This window comes from Pinus tabuliformis, chromosome 8, assembly GCF_031772625.1.
Source record: "Pinus tabuliformis cultivar Carrire ecotype Pingquan chromosome 8, CPIR1, whole genome shotgun sequence".
In the NCBI taxonomy this organism is placed as follows: domain Eukaryota; kingdom Viridiplantae; phylum Streptophyta; class Pinopsida; order Pinales; family Pinaceae; genus Pinus; species Pinus tabuliformis.
In genome coordinates this window covers 1,487,558,705-1,487,565,485 of record NC_142294.1, presented here as the reverse complement: position 1 = coordinate 1,487,565,485, position 6,781 = coordinate 1,487,558,705, and the positions used below count along the sequence as shown (strand labels likewise).

The 6,781-nt window shown below is 35.8% G+C and overlaps 1 long non-coding RNA gene across 1 annotated transcript; it reads left to right on the top strand.

The window, feature by feature from the left end:
• The first annotated feature begins 3,052 nt into the window (after positions 1-3,052).
• On the top strand, positions 3,053-3,973 carry LOC149241449 (uncharacterized). The gene is made up of 2 exons (XR_016245629.1): positions 3,053-3,530; positions 3,668-3,973. It is a non-coding gene; the product is annotated as an uncharacterized LOC149241449 (long non-coding RNA).
• Positions 3,974-6,781: the final 2,808 nt, after the last annotated feature.

Sequence of the window (6,781 nt, the reverse complement as noted above, 5' to 3'; positions counted from 1 at the left end):
AAAATGATTTTGATAAATATTAACTTTTAGCACATCATAAAAAATGAAAAATAATAATAACTTAAATAATTCATTTTATTGAAATATATATTTTAATTATATAATTAAAAAACACAATATAAATATAAATTTAATTTAAATTATTATTTTTTATAATTTATAATTATTGAACAATTATATATATATATATAAAAGAAAATCTCACCATCATGTGAATGCTATTTTATAGTGAATATTTTTAATTAATTTATATTAAAGTTTAAGTAGGGGGTTTATGCGGTGCATTATATTAGATATCATTTTGGGATTTAACTGCGTTAAGTAAGTCATTTACTTATGACCATTTGTCATTTACCTATGACCATTTCCATGAGAGGCAGTTCTAAAGAAGTGGGATTGAAACTAGTGAAATGAATCAGGTAACGTCAATCATCACTTCCAGGGCTTGCACCCGATAACTAGGACTTCTCTAGAGGTCACTCATCTCAGATTGCCTCTAGCTCAAGTGCTCTTAACTGTGGAGTTTTCCCCACAATCAAGCCCACTTAACTTGCTACCCTATTTGCAAAACCTTAACAAGTATTGTGCCTCATGAACCATTCAATTAGAAATCCCTTTGTTCTTTTTGAATTTAAATATGAAGTGCATTAAAGCTGTTTTTGTTAAATATTGAATAATTTTTATTTATATGGTTTAATAAATTAAAATAATAATAACTTAAATAATTCATTTAATTGAAATATATATTTTAATTATATAATTAAAAAACACAATATAAATTTAAATTAAATTTAAATAAATTACTAATATAAATAGTTAATTTAAATTATTATTTTTTATAATTTATAATTACTGTACATTATATATATATATATAACATTTAAGAAAATCCCACCATCAATGTCAACGCCACTTTATATGAAATATAATAAGATTTCCACCGGAGCAAATAGGGATATAAAAGTGCTCAAAGCTCATCCAAATGAACAGTGATGCTTCCATATTGGACGAAATTTGAATCTTCATATCGGATGGATTGTATCAGTGCTTTTGTGCTTTTATTCAAAAATAGAAGTTGAACTTTCTTGATAAACGGTCACATGACTAGACGAGGGACATCACATAATCCAATGGAATCATGGAATCCGAGTTTCTATCTATAAATGGATGGCCGCATTGACATGAAATGTTACAGCCTCTTTTGCTTCAACATCTGCGTGCTCTTTGTTCTCTTTCTCCACAGCCGTGTAGAGCGCTCCTTGGTGTTGTTTGTCCCCTGTGTATGTTTAAGTTTTCTGTCGTTCTGTCTATGTGGTAATGTATGTCTATATGTTGTTGTTTCTTGTGTTATGTCTGTGCACAGTGTTAGAGAGAGATGACCAGAAAGGCATGGAAAGAAAGGAAACGAGATCTTGATTTGGTTTGATCTCGGATGTATTTGTGATTTATGTCCATAGGGTCTAAATCACTAACTCATAGTATCGCCATCTACACAGGGCCTTGCAAGTAACTAGATCTAAAATCGCCCATCAAAATCTGCAGATAACTTTTTATTTCTCGTTTCAGGGTTGTAGATGAATCTGTTTTTTAATTTGGTTTTATCTCGAATTTATTATGGTATGAAATCTATGTGCTCAGGATTCAAACTGCCCAACTGCAACATAGAGGTTAATCATCTATCTGAGGCTTGTAAGCAATTGAAGCTCAAAGCGCCCAACAAAATCTCTGGTATGTTAATTGGATGTTTGTGATTCCTCCATTGATCAGAGGGATTTCTGATGCTAATTAATTTTGACATAATTTAGGCCTAAATCACTAACTTGGAGTATCGCCTGCTACACTAGGCCTTGCAACTAAATCGATCTAGAAGCGCCCATCAAAAGTTGCCGATAACTTTTTGGTTCTCGTTTGAGGGTTGCAGAGGAATCTGTTTTCTAGTTTTGTTTCATCAGCTGCAGATTTATTATTATTTTTTGTTTCTCGTTTGAGGGCTGCAGATGAATCTGTTTTCTAATTTTGTTTCGTCAGCGGTGGGTAACCTTTTGTTTCTGGTTTGAGGGTTGTAGATGAATCTATTTTCTAATTTTGTTTCGTCAGTCGCCGATAACTTTGGGTTTCTCGTTTGAGGGTTGTAGATGAATCTGTTTTCTAATTTTGTTTTGATATAAGATCTATGTGCTCAGGATTCGACCATGCCCAAATTCCCCAACCGGAACATAGAGGTTACGCATCTATATAAGGCTTGCAAGCAGTTAAAGCTCGAAGGGCCCATCAAAATCTCAGGAATGTGCTGTCTTCGTAAATTTTATTTTTCACCTATGGATCTGCTACAACTAATTGTTTGTCCGTCTTCCCTTTTTCATTCAAATTGATGTAATATTCAAACTCCTCCATTGATCAGAGAGATTTCCGATGCTAATTAATTTTGGGAGAAGCAAAAATAATAATTACCCGTGCGCGGGTGTATCAAATATGATAGAACAAAAGAAGAAAAGAAAAAGAAAAATCCAAACTCAGTGGTTTCCTCTTGATGAACAGATAGGTTTCTCTCTCTATTTCTAAAATAAATAACTCTGGGTAGGATAAATATGCATATATCAATCCGAAATTGGCTGATTAGAGTACATTGATTGATTCCATCACAGTTTTCCTGCTCCTTGCACAAAAAATACATATCACAAAGCTGTTACGCAATAAGTTTCATATCAAATTTAGTTTCACATGAAATTTATCTCGTCAGAGTTAGAACCTGCACAAATTGCCAATGCAAGACGCGTAGACTGGGCATCTACATCAGGCTTGCAATTAATTAGAGTTCGAAGCGCCCATAAAAATCTGCTATATGTTTAGTATTTACAACTTTCACTCATGGATCTAATGGATCTATTTATTTCCTTCTCTTCCTGTTTTCACTGACTATGATTCATCCATCGTGAATTATATGTTTAGTATTTATAACTTTTGTAACATCCCCACAAAAAAAAAATACCCCCGTTAAAATTCATTTACCGCATATGCGAAAAGTTATGGCATATAGCTGAGTTGGCTATCGTATGACAGCGTTTTCTTGGGAAACGATTTTAGTTAATTCTCATTACCCCAAACGTGCTGAGGACGAGGCAGGTTCTCGGTGCATTACACAGCTGGTTTCGACCACTCAGCAGCTCATTTATTACAATCTAACATTTACCGTTTTCCCCGCTTGGCATGTCATGCCAGGTCAGGATGGCAATAAATTTCACCGGCGCTACTCTGTACAAACCTGAGGTGGATTGTCCGGATACAATAATGTCAATCGGAATCCCCGCCAGATCAACGGTGAACCTCTCATCTATCGATCCGGTGAAGCTCTCATCTATCGATCCGACGGTGAGACGTCACCTGGGAATTCATGATCCTCGGGTTCCGTCGAGAGAACTCTCATTTGGTTATGTCGCTCCTTATGGATCTGCTCCAGGTTACTCCATGGTTCGCCTCCCTGTTTCGGCCAGCTTCAGATTTGCATGACAGAGGCCTTCCAGACTTTACAGGTAACCCGGTTTATTTTTACATACTGTCTGTTCAATCTTTTTTTTTTGTTTAAGCAAATTCTCTCGATCAAAGGCAGCTAAGGGTTTCTTGCAACAGTTGTGTTAACCATATTTTATGCTCATGATTTCATACGCAGGAGGCTTGTTCAGCTCAAAGCTCGCGTCGACTGGAGGCATTCACTCTCACCCGATGCGGGTATGTATTTTACACTGGCAGTGCTCTGAGTCCCTAGACGGGTATGCTCACGTCCAATGGTGTTGCCGACTCCCTGTAATTTAGTTGATAGTCTGATAGGTTTCAGGATATGTATAAAGTTGAGGATTTCCACCCGGTTGTATGCATTAAAAAGCACCTGAACTCAACGTCTAAGTCTTTTATTTCCTATATTGTAATGTAAGTGTTTTCGTCGTTAAATTTGAAGGATTCTACCCATTTTTGGATAGACTGTGGTTCGCCGCTGGGTAAAAAGGCCTCGGCCTCTAGTATAAACTTTGTCTGAATAAATTTATTCATATATCTGTCAAAATGTTTACATATGCTTATAGACTACAGTCATGCTCTTTTAACCTTGTATATGTTACAGTTTGCAGTCCTGCTCTTTGACCTTATATGTTTACAGTTTACAGTGATGGACTTCGTAGACCTTATCTATACCAATTTCAGACATTGTTTTACTCATTCTTTGCTTTCCCTATGTACTGTAATAATGAATCATCTACAGTGTTCCTGAAATGATGAGTTTGGGGTTGGAGGTCAATACTGTGACCCTGTTCCTTGCCGAATTCGCAATTTTTCATTTGCAGTTAATTAAGTTGCTTTTTACGTTGCAATCTTCAGTCTTCGGATTTTCTGGCAAAGGTAACCACGTCCCGTAGGTTATTTGTTTTCCACCGTTCAATCTTTCTCAACAATTACTGTAGGAGGATCCCGCTGTCGAGCCCCCCCTTGTCTTTGGGTTGCGGGTCCCGCATACAGCACAATCCCTACCTACGATTTGCTCTCCCTACCCTGTACTCGTCTCCTCACCAACCTGAGGCGGGGTTTTGTTTAGGGGTTCAGGTTCTCGGGGAAAGTTTTCTCCGCAATCGCATACTTGCTGTAGCTTCCAGTCATAGACCAGAGCCTTGCAACAGCCGTCCAGACCCGTTTCTACTGGGGTTAACCCTATAGGGGCTCTTAATTTTCAGAGGGAGACCCCTCGACTACCTGGTAATGTAATCCCCCTTTGAACAGCAGAGTGCCTGTACTTAGAATAATGTCTTACCTATTTGACAGAAATCTTGCAACTGACAGTACGTTATCTCGCTAATATTATTTCTGTTTCCAAATTGATATTCATTACTACGGTGAACATCTCTCTTGTTAAAGAATCAAATAAAATAACAGGAAAATAAAGATTATCAACAACAGAGACTGACCACTGGCAAATCTAAGTTTTGTCCCCTTTAAATAAAAACAGAAAATGCACAGTTATTCGGCAGTAGCCACCTAAACCAAGAATTGCTTCTCTAACTCAGAAAACTACAACTACAAAAGAGAACTTCTATCTTTCTTTTCTTTTTCTTTTTTTTTGTTTTTCTTCAGGGTCTGGTTAAGATTGAGTACCTGTGTTTTCCTTCTGTGCGAGCTCCCCTTTTTAGTTTTTTTTTTTTTTTTTTTCTAAATCTGGTCCACACTGCTTTGCAGCTAGTCAATTCCACCCGACCTTGAGACTGTCTTTCGAGACCCGTCTCCCCCCTAGCTTACACAAAGACGTCTGTCTTTGCTAGTTGCAGCGCTCTGCGCTGGAAACCATCTGGTCTTCACCAGACATGGTAGAATAATTGTTTTCTCTTTTCCCTTTCCTCCTGCTGCCTGTCCTCTACAGCGCAGCCCCCCTCCTTTTCCTAGGAAACATTTCCAGGGTTGGGGAAAGGAGCAGTTAGGGTTTGCAACTGTTTTTTTTTTTTTTACCCATGACTTAACTTCCTTCACAGAAGTGACATCTGGAATTCATCATTATCATCATTTCTTATTTTGTTCATTTCCATCAATTAAATAAAGTATAAGTTCATACAACAGATAATGTTCTTTTGACTGCAGTAAAAATAAAATATTTACAAGAAACCGGTGATATGACAACTTTCACTCATGGATCTACTGGATCTATTTGTTTCCTTGTCTTCCTGTTTTCACTGGGTATGATTCATCCATCGTGAATTAGATTTTTGATGCTAATTAATTTTTGGCAGGGAGTGATTACTTGGAACGAAAAGAGAAAATTCCACCCTATTCAATTCTTCTCCATGTCCTGTACCGAACAAGTAGGTTTCTCTTTCTTTTTCCTAAAATAATAAAAGCAAGCATGTACGCCTTTGTTCTTCTCCATGTCCTGTACCGAACAAGTAGGTTTCTCTTTCTTTTTCCTAAAATAATAAAAGCATGTACGCCTCTGTTTTTTTCCTGAAATAATTTTTTTCTTTTCTTTTCTAAAATAATTAGTGAATGAAGAGATAGAAATAAATATATAATCCTAAATTGATATAGATTATATTGATTATCTGTAACAGCCTTAGTAGTTTCTTCCCTTTTTAATCTAATAAAAATAATATATAAAAAAACCAGAGTAAGGTTAAGCAATACTGTTCTTCATAGGAAAATTTTGAATGGGTATCCTCTCCCAACACTTAAACACATAATGAGTTACACTTAATCATAGAATGGGATTGCTAATGTTGCATTTAGATTACTCCACATAAAGCCATGAGCTAATCTCAAAGGGAAGGACTCACTTGATTAGATTCAGTGCCCTTTTTAATTTTGCTCCGCATAATTGACCTTTTGACAAGTCAAGTGTCAGAGAAAAACCATCACAAAACCATATGACTCCCGTATTATTCTCATTGTTTGTAACTAATGTTTGTCATTACACAATATTGGTTATTATTGAAAAGACTCTTACATCAAGACAATATTAATAGTTAGTATGAAGAAACATGTAACAAGTAATACAAAATCCAATACCCTGACCACATGAAATGAAAGATACTATCAAAACCCTAATACTCGAACTTATGTAAGTATTTATTTATTGAAATTATAAACAAAATACAATTACAACAAAACACTAGTTAATGACAATACGTGAGGTCTGCGTGCTAATTTCAAAAAATAAATCTCTCATTCAGATAACTTCAGCTTTGGGCAATCCTAATTAAACTTTTAAAAGCTTTTGATTACAATAAATTTGTAATATATTTTAATATAATTG